The 22,107-nt window shown below is 43.3% G+C and overlaps 1 non-coding gene across 1 annotated transcript; it reads left to right on the forward strand.

Annotated features, from left to right (window-relative positions):
* Nucleotides 1-972: 972 nt before the first annotated feature.
* Nucleotides 973-1,113, forward strand: LOC142441889 (U4 spliceosomal RNA). Its single transcript, XR_012783177.1, has one exon. It is a non-coding gene; the product is annotated as a U4 spliceosomal RNA (small nuclear RNA).
* Nucleotides 1,114-22,107: the final 20,994 nt, after the last annotated feature.

Consider the following 22,107-nt stretch of genomic DNA (forward strand, 5'->3'; position numbering starts at 1 on the left):
GTCGTTATGAGTGGGCATCGAATCGATGGCAGTGAGCATTTGGTTTGCCTGTATCAGAATGCCTGTAAAACTAACACACCAGGACTGCCATACTCTTACAACATGCGATGAATTTTTATATTCCATTCTATTGCATTACAAATGCTTCCTGTGACCTACTAAATTAATTTCATTCACTTTTTTGGTATTTGACAAAGAGTTGTGTAAGATTCTGAGCAAAGCCTCTCAACACACACTGTCGAAATCCTGTAGATGGGAGCAGACGTGGGGATTACTGGTAGCCAGCTGTCGAAATCCTGTAGATGGGAGCAAACGTGGGGATTACAGGTAGCAGGCCTTAGGTCGTGAGACCAAGACACACTCAGAACTCCTAACAGGGAGACAGAGCCCATGTGTGTCCCGACTGTGAGCTAGGCCTCCCATTTCTCTTTAAAAGATCTCTTTGCATTCTTTCCGGAGCAGGCTGATAGCAGATGAGATAGCAAATGAGTGAAAAGGCACTGACTCCTTCCTGGCTGAGTGTGTGTAGTCATGGGCGCAGAGAAACACCTGTCCCCTCCTTCGATCCAGAGCTCCAGCCCCGGCCCAGCGTCAGGGTGGCAGTCAGCAGGAAGTGGTGGCCATGGCCTGGTTCCTGGTCAGTCACTTCCTCTGGCAAACAATTCACTTGCTTCCTGAGAAGGGCACCCAAAGTGCTGGCCCGCCTTCGGGTTTGAAACACAAAACCAATGACGTCTGGTGTTCTCGTTTTTAAAAAGGTACCATCTCCAGATTATTCGCTGCTGGCTCATTTTGTTTGTTTACTGGAAAGTCCCAGCCAGCCGACCCATGCTGCAGAATGTTGGAGACTCACCCGGCTGGCTTGCTCGGGATCTCTAGCACGTCATTTTTCAAATACCACGAAAGTTATAAAAGTGATTTGGCATTCTTCCCCCCAGGGCCTTTTATCCTTTTATTGAAATTTGCTAACGTAGCTTTGCGCAGTGGCAATATTGTAGCCAATGAGGTTTACCTGAGGCACGATTCTTGCTAATTGAAAACTTTTCCCAATACCCCGCCACAACGACTTGAAATATAGTCGGCATTGGCAATTTTTGACGGTCTCCACGGAGACTGAATAATAAAAAAAGAGAAATTTGCTAACGTATATGTTCTTAAATTAGAAACTTTAAAATGAGTTGGTACGTTGGGGCTAGGTTTTTTGTTTGTGTATTTTTGTTTTTGCTGCCACGGGATGGTCTGAAGCTTCATCCAGGGCAGGTAAGTGCGCAGACTCGGGGCTCCCAGGCGGGGGCCGTTTCTGGTGACAAAGTAGCCCTGCTGTGGGTACAAAATCAGACTCTTGCCTTGGCCACCTACGCAGCTATTTCCATGCCGAGCACCGGGCACCGTTCCCTTCTCGGTGCTGCCCAAAGGTCCCCAGGACGTTCACCTCCTCACAGTTGGAGTGTCAACTATCTCAAGAGCTGCGGAGGTTTGCAGATGGAAACATTGGCCCGGCGTCGGTTCTGGCTGCTGAAACCGGGTGCCGGTGCGGCCGACCCACGGGATCCAGGTAACCCCAGCTCCAGCACGCCCTGGCCCGGCCTGGCCGCCTGAAGGAAGCCATTTCTTTGCCCGGGGAGGTAACGCACACCCTCGGGCGGGACCACGAGTGCACCGAGGCCGCACCACCATCTGCCACGGCCGGGCAGGAGCCCTTTGAAATGCCGGGCCGCTGCAGACCCGGGCAGGCACTCAGGCGTGGGACAGCTGGAGTCCATCAGAGATGTTTGCCCAGAGGAGTGCGCCTTTGCATTGGCAGGGCTGAGGATTTGGCTCACTTCACTGGTATTTGTAAAAGGATGCTGCAGGGAATTTAAGGCAAAAGAGGCAAAAAAAATCCCACCCCCACCCCAGCCCTCCACCAACACCCTCTACCCCAGCACTGGAGCAACCTGCTTGGGGATGTAATTAGGTGCTGTGCTAACCAGCTGGCTCCCTGTCTCCTCACAGAGTGCAGAGCCAGTCCGTGACCATGCCCTTGAGCGGGACCACCTAGCCTTCTGATTCGTCCCCTACTACCTCATACCCAACCTGCAGTTTAAAAAACAGAAATGGGAACATATTTCTGAGGGCTGTTGATTCAGATGTTTTTCCCATTCCACACCTTCCTTACACACACACACACACACACACACACACACACTCACACACTATGTTATAAAATCAAGTTTAAATGGCATTGCTGCTAGGCGTTGGGAAGTAGATTCTGAATCCCTGTGAGGCCGCGTGACAGAAAAATTGGTCCCTGGGATTTCTTCATATAATCCAATGGAAGCAGCATATGAGGTCTGTGGTGAAGAGCCATGGAGTGTGTTCAAGCGGCCAACTTTTCCCTCAGCCATGGAATGCTTAACTATTTGTACCACTGGTTTATTTACATGTGGAAAAGTACCATTTAGTTTACCTAAATAACAAACACGGCTTTATGAGGATGATTGAATTCCAGCTGACATGGTCAAGGTGCGAGGTCTGCAGGCAAAGCAAGGTAACTTTCCCCAGTAGAGAGAAAGAGGGAGGCACAGAGCTGGACAACTGGAAGCAGAATTCTGATTCTAGTCCTGAAAACAGGAACCAATGATCCACGAAGTTCAGGAATCTCCGTGCCTGGGAGTCTATTTTTGGTCATCCATGCTGTGCAGGAGCATGGCAAGAACTCTTCCCCGTGGAATTGTATTTCCCACATTGCACGGTCTCTGTGATTTCCAGTGTGACTGGGTTTCCATCAATTAGTTGCTTACCTGCAAGACTGAACTCCCCAAGTGAGTTAAGCCAGGAGAGATGACGTGGTGCGTGAGAAACATATTTCAGTTCGTCCAGATGTCACAGGTACAGAAAGGCTTTGGAGCCAAGACTTCTGGCCTCTAGATTTACAGCGAGAGCGATGTGCTGTTCCTGAGAGCCACAATTGCACCGGCAGCTTCCTGGCACCTCTATCTAACGAAGGCCGGCTAACCCCAGAGCCCTGAGCAGCTGCCAGCGCAGCCCCCAGCTCCCCACTTCTCTGGCTGCTGGGTAATAGGTCCCTAGCAGGCCAGCTTGACAGAGTTTTTCCAAAAGTCATTACCTGAAGCCTAATCCATAGCCTATTCCGCTGGCTCTTCAACCGAGTCACGGAGTTAAATCCCTTTTCTGCTTAAAAGGGCTGGATTGGCTTCCCTGACTTGCAACTGAGCCCAGAATTCTCACTATGGGAAAACGCTGCTCTAAAGTTGCGTTCACAATCCCCTGGATTGAGAGGAGAACATAACCTTGACCTACCCAGTTCTACCTGGTTTGTTTCCCTGGTGTCTCTAATAGTAAACCCTGTTCATAATCCATGACTTTACCTCTTTTTACCTTTTTTTTTTAAAACATTTTATTAGGGGCTCATACAACTCTTTATCACAATCCATACATATACATACATCAATTGTATAAAGCACATCTGTCCATTCTTTGCCCTAATCCTTTTCAAAGCATTTGCTTTCCACTTAAGCCCCTTGCATCAGGTCCTCTTTTTTTCCCCTCCCTCCCTGCTCCCCCCTCCCTCATGAGCCCTTGATAATTTATAGATTGTTATTTTTTAAATAAGAACCCTGACCAAGCTGTGGTGTCTCTGTGAATAGCTCAGATTTCTAGTCCTACCAGGCCAGGCTGGGAGATGCCAGGGAATTAAATCCTTGCTATCTTCCTTCAGTGGAGAAACAGGGGCTCTCGACTCCCGTGAAGAGTTAGTCTCAGAAACCCCCAGAAGCAGTCTGTCCTGTCCTCTAGGGTGGACATGAGTCAGAATGGACCTGATGGCAAGCAGGGTTTTTCTAGTATCTTCCTTCAGCTCTCTACAGTGTCTGACTGAATGTACCATTGCAGGGCTCGAGAAACTGAGGACGATGAAGGGGAGCGCTCTTAGCACCAGGTTGTCTAACTCCCTGTGAAGTTGCGCTGTCACATCCTGCCCTTGTTGCTGATTGCCATCGAGTAGACGGACCCTGGAAAATTACTTTCACCGTGAGGACATGAGAGCTCCCCAGTCATCCTCTGTGCTTGCGGCTGTGGAGGGAATTCTGCCTCTTGGCTACCCCATGTGTCCGAGTAGAACCGCGCTCCCTGCATGGTTTTCAGTGGCTGGTTTTCCAGCAGTAGGTAGCCTGATTGTCCTCTGAGGCTCCTTGGGTAGACTTGAACCTCCAGCCTTTGGGTTAGCAGCTGAGCAGGTGTGCCACCCACAGACTCCTCCCAAATCATCAGTCACAGTTTATTTTCCTGCTAAAGCAAGGGCTCTGTTCCAAACTTGCATCGACCGCTCCCCCCGAGTGCTAAAGAAGATGAAGATAACACAGACATGCTGTTAACTGCTTGAAAGGTTTTGTTTTTATAAAATTACATTTAGCAAGAGCTTTGAAGTACATTCTCATTAATTACAATTACAGAATTGTTAAAAATCATCCATGATATATTTAGAAACAGAGAAAACTAACATCTACCAGAAGCATAAAACAGTCACTTAAGTGTTTAATGTCAGTGAGCATAAGATATGTTTTATGGCACCTCTGCTTAGACCTAGTAGCCCGGGTGGTGCAGTGGGTTACTCAGGGGGCTGCAAACCATAAGGTCAGCAGTTTGAGACCACCAGTTGCTCCACGAGAGAAACATGAGACTTTCTACTTCTGGAAAGATTTAGTCTTGGAAGTCCATAGGGGAGGGTAGCTGTACACATCCTATAGGGTCACGATGAGTTGAATTGCCTCAAAGGCATTAAGTTATACTTGGGGCCACCTGTTCCAGGTACTCACTAAGGGCATGCAATGTCTGAGTCTTGGGTTGGATTCTGGATGTAGAGTAACAAACTGAAATTTTCTCCTTGTGGATTCTTAATTACTGGGTGACTTTTTAAGCAGGAAATCTTAGAAATTCTAGCTGCAATTGTTCACAAGGACTTCTAGGTGTTTTCAGTGGTGGTTCAACCCCACCAGCCCCTCCACAGGAGAATGATGAAGCTGTCTATTCCTATACAGATCTATCACCCTGGAAACCTTAGTTCTGTCCTATAGAGCCCTGTGAACCAGAATCAACTCCATGACAGTCAGTTTGATTTGGGGTCTTCATCGTTTTAGACTAATGACAGTAGAACATTATAGATTGCTTTTGCCTCCATCAGTGTTTGTGTTGTCCTTGTTCTTAATCAGTTCATGTTTAAGCTATGCCACAGTGACCGCTCTAAAAGATATTCATAGCTGGAAATCTGCACTTTCCTTACAACGAAGTCAGTTTTCCTCTCTAGCCCATCCTTTGTCTTCACGGGGGGCTCTTTCATAAAGGGGACTGACACCTAAGGGAGCTCTGAGACGGACATATTTTCCGATGTGGACGACGACAAGAAACTACTGAGAGCAGAACTGTGTGCTCTGAGAAAAGCACTGGAAGGAGACTTCATGTGCGAGCAGGTCTGGGCGAAGGTGCTTGCCCGTCTCAACTATTTTATTCCACAGGTGGGAAAGCTGCTAGCCAAAGCCATATTCTGCACCAGAGGGCTCGCTCGAGTCATGATTCCTTGTGTGCGGCAACATTAAATTCTTGGGCGAAACCTGGAGAGGTTGCCCTGGAGGCAAGACTTTTCTATCTGGACTTCCAGTGAAATTTTTCGAATTTGAGATCCTGTGATTTAAGGACTAATGATGTCTTCCCCAGTGCACCTTTATTTAATTTCCACCCTCTTAGCAGAAATCGGACTCTGAGGAATGCAAACAGGAAGGGGTGGGAAAGCTGCCTCCAAGTGCCAAGGGATCTTTGAGGCACGTTGGTCTGTCCGACAGCACACTCCCTTCAGCCCTGCCCCTGAATTTCTTGCTGATGCATCTTGGCTAACACTGCCCACAGTGTGCCGTAGCCCCCTCCTTCCCCCCTGAACTAAACAGGCCTGCTTTCTGGGGAGTTCCAAGGGGCGGGAGAATTACAAAGCTCTGGCAGGCTTTTATTTATCTCTCTATTTAATGTTCACAGCTCTTGCTATTGTTTTCCAGTTTAGTGGATTGTGGCTGAAGAAAAATGCAAATAGCTATGTAGTAAGATGAATGGAAAATATATTTTTTTCTTAAGAAAAGCAGATGAGGGTAGGTGCCACTTGAATTCTAAAATAAGATCTATGCTTTAAAACAATCCCCAGAACTCTTTAAAAAAGCAACAACATAAAAACCTGTCATCAGGTCAATTCCAAGTCGTAGTGGTCCCATAGGACAAGGTAGAACCGCCTCTGTGGGTTTCTGAGGCTGTAACTCTTTGTAGGAGTAGACAGCCTCATCTTTTGCCTGCAGAGCGGCTGGTGGTTTTGAACTGCTCACCTTGCAGTTAGCAACCCAGTGTGGAACCACTGTACCTCTAGGGCTCCTTTCCTAAAATGAGTTCTTAAATGAAATAGTGATTCATTCCCAACACCTCCCTTCGATGGAGCACATAGAACTCTTTGAATGCGCCCTTTAACGAGAACTCCACCTGCAGGAAGCCCACGCATGGACTACACTGTTCTCCTTTGCCAAGAAGAGAGATGGCAAGGGTGTGGGTGTGGTGAAGTATTCTGGCCTCGGAAAGGCAGACAGGGAAACTCTGGGGTTTAATACATGCTCTCGCTCTGGGCAGGGAAAGACTGCCTTTAAGAACGAAGTAGAGAAGAAATGGGAGAATATGGTTTTCATTTTGTACCCATTTCTTCTTCAAAGCATCCCCTATTAAGTTTGTAAACTGCAGGGTACGTTTTACGATGATTGCTATTATTTCTCAACCGGGACAGTTAATGTACTCGAAAGACACATCAAACGCACTTGGAGTCAAAACTGCTCTTCACTGTGACGACGTCCTGCTTCTAGACTGCTGGGCCCCACTTCACAGAACCTTGTCCACGGCACTCTCAGCCACGATTCCCCAGGATGAAATCGTGTGGTGGCTTTTATTTATTGGGGTTTTAGAAAGAATGTTGATGTGGAAGTAGTCTTGGGGTTGAGGGTGGGGCAGCAGCTGTGAGAAACTTGGTTAATTTGCTGTAATGGTTCCTGACTGAAAACACAAAACACTGTATCCTTTCTACTCAGGAAACAATCTAATTTGCTAGCTTTTCAAGTTGAATGGGATTCCTAGGTAGGCACAATTCTTGTCTCTGAGCCTATGAAATCCTTTTCTCTCCCCTCCTCAGAATGACTTTTCACGAGGCTAATGGTTTTCAATCAGCTCAGGGAAGATTTTATTGGGGAATTTTGCAGTTTTGCTGAAGGAGTCATGGGGCCTAAGGGGGCCACAATTACAGGATAATGGAGACTCAAAAGAGGGAGGAGGGGGGAGGAGGGAGGGATGGCGAAGTTAGGAGAAAACAACAAATTTCCAAGGGTATTAACCCATCCTGCAATCTGGACACAGCAATCACTTCTGGCTTCCCCAGTCCCTAGGCAGCACAGCTGAGCCCACCGAAGGGCAAATGGGATTAAAGATAGAAAAGAAGCAGAGATGTGAGCCTGACAGTGGGTCTCGACTCCCACCCACGGAGTGGGTGTCGGAGTTTATTGTTTCAGTCTATACTTAGTTTTTGGTGATCTATTGTTTGATGCTGTTATTCTTAAGGCTATTCAGTTACTTTATTTTGAAAGATGGGTGTGAGAACAGCCTTTCTTTTCCTTTGGAACCAGTCCACATTTGAGCCGGCGAAGAAGCGCAACTGTTCTGTGTCAGTCATTTTCTGGGGCCCTTTGTGAATGAACTCTCAGGAGGCCTGCCCAGAAACCCCACAACTGGAAGTGGTTTACACAACAGAACACCGTGCTCCTTGCTTGACAGACCAGGGTGCTTATTGTCGAAGACCACAGGGGGAGCGTGCTTTCTGAGCTTTTAAGGAGAGCGCTGAAAAGTATGTGACGCTTATAATTCAGAATTTTGTCCATGCGTTCTTAGTGTTTACGTTTAAAAATCATAAACAACAAGACTCTCTGCTTCTTTATATTCTCGGGTCAAGTCATCATGAACCTCTTCTCTGATCAAGCAAAATTGCTGCTGAGTTCATGCTGATTCATAGTGCCCGTAAAGGACAAAGCAGAACTGCCCCCTTTGAATTTCATCCTTTCCGAGGCTAGATACGTCCGTCCAGAAGCAGCCAGCCTCGTCTTTCTCCCTCTGAGGAGATGGGGGTTCAAACGGCACAACAGACAAAACCACCACGCAGTCCTGCACCATCCTCGCAATGGTTCTTAAGGTATTCTAACCCATCGGGGCAGCCACTGCGGCAGCCCATCTTGTCGCGGGCCTTCCTCTGTCAGGCTGCCCCCCCCCCCCCAGCATGATGTACTTGTCCAAAGACAACTCGCTCCTGACATGCCCTGACATGCTCCTGACATGTGTAAGGGGAAGTCTTTCCATCCTTGTCTTTAAGGAGCCCGTTAGCCTTACTTCTTCCAAGACAGATCGGTTTATCGTTTTAGCAGTCCATGGCTCTTTCAATAGTCTTCTCCGGCATTACAATTCAAATGAATCCATTCTTATTCAATAACCCACATTCATGACTATGAAACAATTGAAGATACCATGGCTTGGGTCAGGTACACCTTAGGCCTCAAGGTAACATCCTTGCTTTTCAGAACTCCGAAGAGGTCCTGTGCAGCAGATTTACCTAATGCAACACAGTTTTTGATCTCTTGACTGCTGCCTCCATGAACATCGATTGTGGATCCAAGCAAGACAGAATCCTTGGCAACTTCAACCTTTTCTCCGTTTATCGTGATGTTGCTTATTGGACTAGTTGTGAAGATCTTTACATTGCTCCCCTTGTGGTCTTCTTTACACTGAGTTGTGATCCATTCTGAAGGCTGCAATCCTTGAACTTCATCAGCAAGTGCTTCAAGTCCTCCTCACTCTCAGCAAGCGAGGTTGTGTCATCTGTATATTGCAGGTTGTTGGTAAGCCTTCCTCCAATCCTGATGCCACATTCTGATTCACATAGTCTGCCTCTCTGATGATTTTCTCAGCATACACGTTGAATGAGTATGGTGGGTGGATCCAACCCTGATGGACACCTTTCCTGATTCTAAACCACGCAGTATTCCCTTGTTCTGTGCACACACCTTTTTCTCTGAGGTGGCTGGTGGGTTTGAATTGCTGACCTTGTGGTTAACAGCCTAACACTTAGTTGACATTGAAATGGAAAATGAAGATCATACCAAACACTGCTAACACCCACAGCTCCATTTCCATTTATAATGACAGCGAACATCTTCAGGAACACTCAATGAAAAGTTGGTGAATTTAGGATGGTACGAACATACGAACATTCTCAGTAACATGGACCCCACCCTGGAACTGAACTGAACTCCCCAATTGATTCAATGCCTCACTCAACCCCTCTACTTCCACGACTCTGAACTTCACCCATACAGGACCATATCTCCCAAACACAGCAATCATGTTGGATTTAGCAAGCTTTGGCTCCAAACTGAGCCAGAACGGTGGGCTTCTCTGGATATGTTCGGCTCCTTGATCTCCCTGATGGCCCCCCCCGCCCCCCGTGTCCCCCAGCAGAAAGAGAAAGATATGGTATGTGAAAAGTAAGGTGAGGAAATTGAATTCCGATTTCATATCGTCTTTTTTCGGGCTGTTTCGGCTGAGTTGCTCCAAGTCGTGGCAGCAGAATAAGCCATTGCCTGACGTTGTACCGTCCTCATGATGGCTGTTGTACTTGAGTCCGTTGTGTTGTTGCGACTGTTGGATTGATCCATTGCCTTGGAGGTTTCCCTCGTGTGCATTAGCCCTCTACCAACTGTGAGGCTCTTTTCTAGCTAACTCTTAGTGGTGAAGACCCAAAGCCAAACGCACGGTCATCGAGTCAATTCCAACTTATCGTGACTCTCTGGGTCTAGGGTTTCTGACCTTTGTGGAAGTGGATCGTCTCCTGACTCTTCTGTGGGTTTGAACCTCAGACTGTATGGCTCATTGTCCCGTGTTTACCCAAAGGTACCACCACAGCTCCATTCTCTTAGGGTCAAATTGAGCTTCATAGTCTTTCAACTCAACAGTTATTCAGGGATATTTATTTCCTGAAATTTCCATCCAACATAAAGGATTGAACTTAAAATACCTTCTTCTTTTTTTCCACCTTAGATGATGACTTTGCAGTTCACTTATTATAGTTCACTAATTCTCTCTCGTATTATTTCTAATCTGCTGTTAACTTTACTTATACGGTTCTTCATTTCAATTGTTATGGGTTTTTTAGCCCTAAAATTGCCATCCAAATTTCTTTCTTTGAAAAATCCTACATTAGTTTAATTTTCTATCTTTTTGACACCTTCTCTTTTCCTCTAGTTTTTGACTTTATTAATCCATTGAAGTCCATATCTGCTTATGCCAATATTTGAATTACATATGAGGTCTCTTTCTATAATCATGCCCTGTTTCTTGGCATGTATACTAACTGCTATTATTATTAAAACCTGGATCCTGTGCATAAAAAGAAGATACTCCAGCTGATCCTGTCTTTTTCCAGAGAGACATTTTGAGTCAGCGGCCAATTGTAAGCCTGTACCTCCAAGGGTCCATTTTCTCTAGGGCAGTGGTTCTCAACCTTCCTCGTGCCATGACCCTTTCATACAGCTCCTCATGTTGTGGTGACCCCCAACCATAAAATTATTTTTGTTGCTGTGATTTTGTTACTGTTATGAATTGGGTGACCCCTGTAAAAGGGTCGTTCAACCCCCCAAAGGGGTCTCGACCCACAGGTTGAGAACCGCTGCTATAGAGGGTGGTCAGGAAGGACCCGTTGTGAAACAGTGATCTGAATGAAGCCAGGAATCAAACAGAATGAGTTACGAATCGTCATCTTCTCCCAGGGATAGGGAACAGCAAGTGTGAAGGCCCTGAGGTGGGAACACCCTGAGAGCATCCAAGAAATCAAGAAGATGGGGTGAGGGAAAGGGGGGTCGCGGGAGTAATCTGTTATGTTCTTGCTTTACATGACTCTCACATGTTACTTCTTTTAAGGATTTTAATGGGGAAGAAAACACCACTTTCTTGAAAATTCAATTTTTTGTGTATTGAAAATCTTCACAGTCATTTTGTTGAGATCATGGCCTACTATGATATGTTGGGGCCTGCACCCTCCAGAGGTCAGATTTACTCATTTGATTTCACAGAAAGACATTAAAATAGCTGCCCATTCAATGTGTTTTAATCAAGGGACAACCACACTGAGACTCAGCATTCTGCACCAGGCACACACAGCACGACTGTCTGCAGTGGAACTGACCCCTTACTAATTTTAGGAGCCACCGTTTTTGTTTCTGCTATGTGTAAACACTATGCATCCTGATACCACCAGTTTTCACCTGAAAAAGTGCTAATTGACATGAATTCTTCGTCCAGTATAAAGGAATAGAGAAAGGGACACAAAAGAGGTAGGGCTTTTGCCAACCAGGGGTGTATGTTTGTAGCAGGGGTTCCAGTTCGAGCCTAAGATGAGTCTGCACCAGTAGTCAGCCACAGTCTGGGCAATTGAGGAATGAGCTCTCTCCCAACGGGAAAGGCAGGCTGAGCACCGGGCTTTGGTACAGAGGCAACTGATCAGTTTGGACTGGAGAGCTATTTAATAATCTCCTGGTGGACGCATGCCTCTGGCTTTGGAAGAAAACAACGTCACAGAAGAGTGTTTTAACAGATGCCCACTGTGTTAGACCAGGTTATCTGGAGAAACAAATCCAGTGACACTCAACTATGTATAACAAGAGCTTTCTATCAACAAGTATTTATATATCAAGAAGGCATCCCGTAAGGCTCTCTGTCACAGAATGATAACGTGTCCTCTAAAGTGAACCAGAACTATGCATAAACCACAGATAAGTGACTGGACTTTGAGTTCACACTTAATTCTAACCTCAATCTAAGAACAATTAGTCCTGATGACGTGGCCCTGCTTGGTGCTCACCCCATGCAGAGATCACTGTAGATATGATCGCTACAGCATAGCGTGGCGGAGAAAGCCATGGTGCCTGCCTATCTGAAAGATCTCCTGGGGTCTTGAAGGTTTGTTCTCAAACAAACACACATGTAAGTGAGGTGTCAACATGGACGAAGCACATTAGCCTGTGTGAGCCAAGGATGATGTGTAATAAAATCTAAATCTGAAGGAGGGAATGGTGTCAGGGTTTAAATTGTGAGCACCAATTTGTAGAAGGGTATGGAGGACAGCAGGAGCCCAAAATCCATTTGCAGGCTTCCTCCGTGGATCAAGCCTCTGGTGACCCCTCTGACCATAGTTGAGCGGTGTGACTAGCCTGTCTACCAGACAGACAGTGTCGTAAATTCATTTATGGCAGGTGTAATTCGGGTAAAATGTAACTCCTAATCATTTCATCTCCCTTTTGACCCATTTAAAATTTGTTCTAGTTTTAAATATTTCCTCGATTTTAATCTATTGAGCTTTTCCTCCCACTGTGCTGTGTGTGTGCGCTATTTTTTATTTTTGTATGTTTTCCAGTATATGAAATTCAGGATAGATAAGCCTACAGGGACAGTAGTAGCTAGTGTAATGGCCTACTAGGGTTAGCAGGGAGATTGGAGGTGAGGAGGGAGCTAATAAATACAAGGAGGAATAAAAATTATTTAGGGCTGATGATTATACACGTCTTTTTAATATGATTGAATTGTGGGAGTATATGCTATATGAAGTATGTCTCAATAAATTTTTTTTTAAAACAAGGCATCTCAGCTGCGATAGTTTATTGTGCCAGCCTGGCCGATAAACACACCAGCCTAGACCAATTCAGGTCAGTTCCTGGTTTCTTATCAGGACGCATCCCCAAGGAAGCCTCATCCGGCTATGGCCTGACTGCCAGGTTGGACTCCACTCCTACACTTTCAAGGAATTTAAGTAGATACAAAATCATTAACCACCTTAGTAATCAAGGGCTTAACAACTGCACACCAATAGGAATCTAGCTATATATTGATATATATAGATATTCCTAAATAAAATAACAATCAACTCACTTTAAAATACAGATTGTAGAACCCATTGCATTTCAATTTCACTGGGTAGGAAGGTATATATAAAAGGCATACAGAATGTCATAGTACTTGTTTCATTGTGGATACTTGCTATCGGGTCAGTTATGATTCACAGTGACTCTATGGACAACTGCAACAAACACTGCCCGGTCGTGCCCCAGCCTCCCAGTTGTTGTCCGCAAGCCCCCAATTGCAGCCACTGTTTCAGTCCCTGTTGTTGAGAGTCTTGCTCTTTATTGCTGCCTTTCCACGTTACCAACTATGCTCTTCTCCAGAGCCTTGCCTTGTCTGCCACCATGTCCAGAGTATTTGAGATGAAATCTTGCCACCCTTGTCTCTAAGGAGCATTCTGGCTGTACTTCTTCCAAGACAGATTTGTTATTCTTGTGGCAGTCCATGGTACTTTCAATATTCTCCTCCAGCACCACAATTCAAATAGATTCTCTTCACTCTTCCTTATTCAATGTCCAAGTATCACATACATATGAGGCAAAGAAAAATGCAATAGCTTGGGTCAGGTGAACCTTAGTCCTTAAAGTGACATCCTTTCTTGTCACCACTTTAAAGAGGCCTGTACAGCAGATTTACTCAGTGCAATGCATTGGTTGGTTTCTTGACTGCTCCTTCCATGAGTATGATCATTAATCTAAGCAAGATAAAACTCTTAGCAACTCCACTTATTAGGTTACCTAATAGTCCAGTTGTGAAATTTTTTGGTTTTCTTTACATTGAGTTGTAATCCAGACTGAAGGCTGCAACCCTTGATCTTCATCAGCAAGTGCTTCAAGTCCTCCTTGCTTTCTTCAAGCAAGGTTGTGTCATCTGCACAGCTCAGGCTGTTCAGAAGGCTTCCTCCAATCCTGATGCCGCACTCTTCTCCATACAACCCCCATTCTCTGATGATTTTCCCAGCATACAGATTTTCCCAAAGACACATTGAATAAGTATATGAACACAACACACACCTTTCTGGATTTAAACATGCAGTGTCCCCCTTGTTCTGTTCACCCAACTGCCTCATGACCCGTGGACAAATCCCACAGGAGCACAATGAAGTGCTATGGAATTTCCATTCTTCCTAGGGCTCTCCATAGTTTGTTATGATTCATGGAATCAAACGCCCTTGCAACTACTTGTATTAAATGGATAATTTCAGCCCACCCCCCCAAAAAAAGTTATTAGGCTGGGCTGTGCTCATTCGAATTGTATGATACATAAATGTTTATATATCAAAATATATACAAAAGTTGGTATGTGTGTATTTTTAATTTTATCATAAAGGTTTGTACCTTTTATCATAACCCACTTAAATTTTTCCATTTTCACATTACTTGTATTACAACTGCTAATGGCATCAAATTGGAAAATTTTAAGTGGGCATTGGTAACAGATACCAAATACTTATATGTCATACAATCAGAATGAACACAACCCAACCTAACAACTATTTTTTGGAAGACAATATCAATTATACTTGATTATTTAATCTCGAATACACAATTTCTCCCTCACTGAAGTAGATTATTGGCTTCCAATTTGACCTAAATATTTCATTTAATTCTAATCTTTAAACTATAATTCATTCCTTCAAGTCGCTAGGTCATTGATCTCTTTTTTAAATGTAGATTCAAGCAACAATATACACATACTCATAAAGTTATGAAATTAATGTCTTTGGCCTGGAAAAAGAAAAATCTTGCTCATCACACAGGGTTTGCCCAATTTGAGCTCCTCGGGCATAATCATGCGGACATTCCTCCTCGGATTCCTGGGCCAAACTGGATGCACTCTTGGGAACAAAGCAAACTATCTGTTGTTTAATACTCAAGGTCTAGTCAATCCAAGTAGCAGAGCTCATCTGTGCCAAGGGACACTCACAGCCGAGGAGCAGGGGGAAGGGAATTCTCACAGCTGTCTTTGTTCCTTGGTGGAAATATGAGATTTTAAACTTCACCTTTAGCATACACTCTATCTCTGTAATGACAGCGATGAAGCACAGCTGTGTGCCTGAGTCCTCTACTGTACCGAGGAGATTGTGTCAGGGCATCTATCCGGAGGGTAAAGGAGCTAATTCGCTTAATGACACATGGGTCCAAGACATCACTTGCCAACCCCACTGAGGGAGGAAGAGAAGGATGTAACCTGCACCTGGGCACCATGTGAGCGATGCGCTTTTCATGTCATTTTTTTTAGGCTACTAGGGACCACCCCGTTTTTAGTGGGGAACGTGAGGATGAAAGCCCACGGATTGCTACAGAACGTCTATACTAGATCATTTCAAAATTGAGCATCATGATTTGGTGGGAACTAACGAAAAGTAACAAAAACATTCAGTGGCATGATAGCCCAAAGATTGACTCAAGGAAAGAAAACACAGAAAAAGAGACTTCGTGTATTAGCTGACTGAATGGGGCATTTGAGGTTTGAGTTTCAAGTGTTTCTTCTGCTGTAGTCAGTTCGAACCGAGGCACAGTTAACAGAAGCGTCGTCAAAGCTTGGTACGTGTGTATTTTAGGCTCTTTTGTCTCTTTGATTGCAACAAGATCTAGCAATATGGGAAAGGTTTTGAGTGAGGCACTGTGATTCTGTTAGTCTGGGTACATTAGAGAAACAAATCCACAGAAATTTATGTACAACAGAGTTTTACATAAAGGGTAAGTGCACATCAAGAAAACATCCCAACCCAATGCTGCCCAAGCCCACAAGTCCAACATTAACCGAAATGTCCAACACCAATCCACAAAGTCTTCCTCCACCTATGACGCCGACTGCAGGAGGAAAACCTAATCAGTGAACGTATAAGCATCTCAGCACTGGCAAGGGTCTCCACACGGTTGCTCCAGCACCCAGGGCTGCATCGGGGTAGGTCCGTGTGGAGACCCCTGCCAACACGTTCACTGATTCAGCTTTCTTTCTGCAGTCTGCATCATGGTGTGTGTTTTGTGAGATAGAAGAGGACTTTATGGATTGGTGTCAGACATATGGGCTAATGTTGTACTTGTGGACTTGGGCAGCACTGGGTTGGGATGTTTTCTTGATGTGCACTTACCCTTTATAAAATACTATCTCTTATACATAAGTTTCTGTGGATTTGTTTTTCTAAAGTACCCAGACAAACACAGAGATTGATTTGAATATCTGACAATGAACATTTATTAACAGATGATTAAAATGTATTAGTACGAATCCTTCATTTGAGAAAAATAGGGGGATTTACTATTAACAGACTATCATTGCTTGCTACAAGCAATGCTTATCTTCTTCAACTTGGCATGAAGTTGCTAGTAATATTTATTTTTCAATCTGAGTGGCACACTGTTTACTCTTTGTACATTATAGTGTTTAACATTGATAATATTAATAAACATTAACCATTTTGTAAAAGCATGCATTACTCACTTCTCTATAATTGGTCTCTGTCTGTAAGTATCTTTAAATATCTCTATATTTTTCTTATTTGATTGAGTAAAGATTTATTAGTGCTATATAAAAATAAACAGAAATTGAGCTTTTTGTCTCTGTTGATCTTTGGTTAAATAACAAGCTAATTTTGAAATCTACCACTTTTTATTTTCTGTAGTGGAAAAATTATCTATGAAAGTATCCTAATTATATATCTAATATTTGAAAAAGGTTGCATTGTGGAGAAATTGGACTGCATATTTTTCAGTGGTATAATGTTTTAAAAACCTTTTCATTTTTTGAGATTAATCTGGTAATATATACTAAGGGTTTAATATATTAAATATTTTAAATAATCAAATACTTTATTAAGCTTATTCTAGAGAATTGCTATTGTTTGAAAAAACTAAATAAAGAGTTCCAGCTATATTTTAAAAATACAGATTTTAAAAGCAGGCTCTGAAACACTTAGTTATCTACTCTCAGAAAAAAAGGAATCATATAAAAATAATCTTATCAATATTCTGAGAATCTTGCTATTGATAATGAAAAGTTGTAAGTAAGATTTCTCTATAGAGCAAATAAATTTATCATGAAAAGGCAATAAATACTATTCAAGAAAAGTTGGAGAAATATGATAACGGGGAGATTTACATAAGATGTTATCTGACTAAAATAGAATAACAAATAATAGTACAAAAATCAGAGCTATGTATATATGCTATGAAATGTCAGGTAAAATAGTTTAGTGCTTATTAATTCCTTACCCAACCTACTCTAAATGTACTTTCATCATATGTGAAGAGAATCTTCTGTCTGAACAATTTTCAACGATGGCTTCCTTTGGGGAGCCCTGGTGGCCTTGTGGCCTATGAATGGATCTGTTACCCACAGGTCAGCAGTGTGAACTCCCCCCTGCTCCATGGGAGGAAGATGAGGTTGTCTACTTGCATGAAGATGTAAATCTCAGACGCCCAAAGGAGCAGTTCCACTCTGTCCTTGAGGGCTCCTGTGAGTAGCAATCTACTAGATGACAGTTGGAGTAAGTATGGTATTGGGGAACAGTAGGTGCTTGAAATGGAGCTAGTCTTATGCCTACTGTGATCAATAGTCATTGGAAAATTGTATTGATTATGAGGAATCCTGATGGCATAGTAGTTATGTGATGGGTTGCTTGTCTTAAAGTCCATAGTTCAAAACCACCAGCTTGCTTTGCAGGAGAAAGGTGACGCTTTCTATTAGAAACCCACAGGAGCAGTTCTACCCTGTCCTATCAGGTTGCTATGAGTAGGAACCAACTAGATGGCAGAGAGTGAGTGAGTGTGTGAAGTGTTGACTAACCAAAAGCTGTTTGCTGCCCACTATGAAGACACGGAGAAGAAAGCCTCATCTTTCTCCTGTTGAGAAGCTGATCGCTTTAACAGCTGACCTTACCTTTCATAGCAACCGCTTCAAGTTGCTCAGTGGGTTGCTAAGTGCATTGCCATCAGTTCAAAACCTTCAGCTGCTCCAGGGGACAAAGACTAGACTGTCTGCTGACTCAGAGACTGTGACGGCCTCAAACACTCTCACAGGCAGTTCTACTCTGTCCTACAGGGTCACGCACGATGAGTCAGAATTGATGTCAGTGAGAGTTTTAATTAAGATATTTCACCTGCCTTTAGATTTTGTATAGTTATTTTTCTTTATATTTTTAATAAAAACAAATGGCTAATAGTAAAATTTTAAAATTCTATTAAGGGCAAAATTTACACGGTTTATCAGCAAAACATTTAGATATCACAACATGAAATACTGAATCTATCAAGTTTCATTTTTCCCCTTGGAGACTGTTTTCAATTTTAATCTCTAATTTTTAAAATATTTTCTTCTGATATATATAAGTTGCGATTTGAATAGTTGAAAGTGAAAACAGAGACCTTCCTCTCTCCATCCATAACCCCTGCCTCACCCCAAATGTTCTTTTTTGGAGCATATCCTTCCAAAATTTAAAAAAAAAATGTTTTAGTTTTAAATTAAAAGTTAATCAAAGATGAATTAACAGATAATTTTATTGGGGGATCTTACAACTCTTATAACAATCAATACATCAATTGGATCAAAGATAGTTGTACATATGTAGCCATCATTCTTTTCTAGACATTTGCTTTCTATTGAGCCTTTGATATCAGCTCCTCTCTTTTTTTCTTCCCCCACCCGCATTGTGACCCCTTGATAAATGATAAATGATTATTATTTTTATGTCTCACACCAACTGGTGTCTCCCTTCCCCCATGGTGTCTGTCTTCTTCCCCCTGGAGGGTGGCGGTGGTGGTTATGTGTCCATCATTGGGGTCAGTTGCCCCTGGTTTCAGTTTTATAAACTTGTAAAATTGTGAATTAAGTGGAGGATTAGTTTTGTATTTTACAGTTTAAACTATTTAGCAGACCCCTGAATGGATTTTCTTACTTCACCACCTTTGATTTCCTTTCTCCCTCTCATAGATTACTGTCTTCCCCTTCGTCCAAGCTAATCCCTCTCAACCCTCTCATCCATTGCTTCAGCATCCCTCCTTGGAACTATTGGGAAGATAGAAAAGAACATTTCATAACAAGACCAAGGCATTTCAATCTATATTTTCTCACATAAGTAATAACTATATGGGATCCTGAGTTCCATTTACAAAAAAGAATATTTAATTATTTTATAAATTATATTTTACTGTGAGGAATGTGAATATCTTTCACTGCAGAGAGAATTTTATATTGTTAAAAGTATAGCTCAGTTGCATCTGGATATTACATATATATGTATTTTTAATTAAAAGATCATTTTATTGGGGGCTCTTACAGCTCTTAGAACTGTATCTAGCATATTTATAGCAATTGTCTAGCATATTTATACACCTAGCATATTTATACATATACATATTTATAAAAGATTGCCATCATTATTTTCTAGATATTTTTTATTAAAATTTTTTTCTAGATATTTTTAAAAATCATTTTATTGGGGCCTCATACATATTTTCTACACGTTTACTTCTTTTTAAAATAGTTTTATTAGGGGCTCATACAACTCTTATCACAATCCATACATATATCAATTGTGTAAAGCACATCTGTACATTCATTGCCCTCATCATTCTCAAAACATTTGCTCTCCACTTAAGCCCCTGGCATCAGGTCCTCATTTTCGCCTCCCTCCCAGCTGCCCCCTCCCTCATGAGCCCTTGATAATTGATAAATTATTATTTTGTCATATCTTGCCCTATCTGACGTCTCCCTTCACCCACTTTTCTGTTGTCCGTCCCCCAGGGAGGAGGTCAGATGTAGATCCTTGTAATTGATTCCCTCTTTCCAACCCGCTCTCCCTTTACGCTCCCAGTATCGCCACTCACACCACTGGTCCTGAAGGGATCATCTGCCCTGGATTCCCTGTGTTTCCAGTTCCTATCTGTAACAGTGTATATCCTCTGGTCTAGCCAGATTAGTTCTGTGATGTTATTTTCCTTTAACAAATTTGAAAGTTTATTCGAGGTAGAATTGGGATCATGATTGTGGGGAGGGGGAGGAAGAAGCATTTAGGAACTAGAGGAAAGTTGTATTTTTCATCAGTGCTACATTGCACCTTGACTGGCTTGTCTCCTCCCCTACACCCCTCTGAAAGGGGATCTCCAGTAGCTGACAAATGGGCTTTGGGCCTCCACTCAGCATTACTCACCCTCATTCACTATGGTAAGATTATTTTGTTCTGATTATGCCTTATACCTGATCCCTTTGACACCTCGTGATCACACAGACTGGTGTGCTTCTTCCATATGGGCGTTGTTGCTTCTGAGCTAGATGGCCACTTGTTTACCTTCAAGCCTTTAAGACCCCAGAAGCTATATCTTATGATAGCCGGGCACCATCAGCTTTCTTCGCCACATTTGCTATGCATCCATTTGTCCTCAGCGATTGTATCATGGATGTGTGCACCCAACGATATGATTTTTTGTTCTTTGATGCCTAATAACTGATCCCTTTGGCACTTCGTGATCACGCAGGTTGGTGTGCTTCTTCCACGTGGGTTTTGTTGCTTCTGAGCTAGGTGGCCACTTGTTTACCCTCAAGCTTTTAAGACCCCGGATGCTATATCTTTTGATAGCCGGACACCATCAGCTTTCTTCACCACACTTGCTTATTCACCCGCTTTGTCTTCAGCAGTTGTATTGGGAAGGTGAGCATCATAGAATGCCAATTTAATAAAAGAAAGTATTCTTGCATTGAGGGAGTACTTGAGTGGAGACCCAATGTCCTTCTGCTACCTTAATACTAAACCTATAAATATAGGCACATAAATCTATTTCCCCATGCTCATATATAAATATATTTGTATATGTACATGTCTTTATCTAGAACTATAAATGCCCTTTGCCTCCCAGCTCTTTCCTCTATTTCCCTTGACTTTCCTCCTGTCCCACTATCATGCTCAGTCCCGACCAGGGTTTCAGCAATTCCTCTTGGTTACATTACCCTTGATCATGCCCTACCAGGTCTCCCACACCCACCTCACCACCAATTGAGTCCTTAGTATCAGCTCCTCTTTTTCCCGACTCTCCCCCACCCTCATGACATCTTGATAAATTATAGATTATTATTATTTTCATAACTTACACCAACTCCCTTCCCCCATGGTTTCTGTTGTTTATCCCCCTGGAGGTGGTGGTAGTGGTTATGTGTCCATCATTGTGATTGTTTCCCTCTTCTTCCCCTCTTCTCCCCACCTTCCCCCTACCTGCCTGGTATCACTACTCTCTTTCCTGTTCTTGGATTCTGTGTGTCCTGAGCTCTTATCTCTTATCTGTATCTATGCACACGTCCTGGTATAGCCCACAGTGAAAGGCAGGACTGGGGTCATGATAGTGGGGGTGAGGAAGCCTCAAGAAATCAGAGTAATATTGTGTGTTTCATTGGTGCTATACTGCACCCTGCTTGACTCATCCCTTCTTTGTGACCCTACTGTGAGGGGATGCCCCATTGTCTATGATTGGTTTTGGATCTCTGCTCCAACCCCCCTTGTTCTCAACAATATGTTTTTTTGTTTGTTTCTTTGTTTGTTTGTTTTGGGTCTTCTGATGCCTGTTACCTGATACTGTCGACACCTCATGATTGCACAGACTGGTGTGCTTCTTCCATGTGGGCTGTTGCTTCTCTGCTAGATGGCTGCTAATTTAGCTTCAAGCCTTTAAGATCCCAGATGCTATATATTTTGATAGCTGGGCACCATCTGCTTTTTTCACCATAGTTGCCTATGCACCCATTTTGTCTTCTGCGATTGTGCTGGGAAGGTGAGCATCACAGACTGCCAGGTTGTTAGAACAGTGTTCTCGTATTGTGCAGAGGCCTGAATTCCGTCCACCTCCTCAGTATATTGCTTTATAAATATATGTACATAGGCCAATACCTCTTAGTAATTCCTCACAGCTAGATTGCTGTTGCTCCAACACCTCAGGATTCCTACGTCCTCCTTATTGATTTTAATTCCCTAGTTGTTCCCCTGTCTATGGCTTTGTTTGCCCACTGATTCTTCCCCACCCCCATCTTTATCCACTCCCAAGTCCCTTGGGAACCTTAGGTGTGTCTGTGCTTCCTCCTTAAGCTTGCTTCCCATGCCTCTTAATTTTCTGG

Source organism: Tenrec ecaudatus, chromosome 2 (genome assembly GCF_050624435.1).
Source record: "Tenrec ecaudatus isolate mTenEca1 chromosome 2, mTenEca1.hap1, whole genome shotgun sequence".
NCBI lineage: Eukaryota > Metazoa > Chordata > Mammalia > Afrosoricida > Tenrecidae > Tenrec > Tenrec ecaudatus.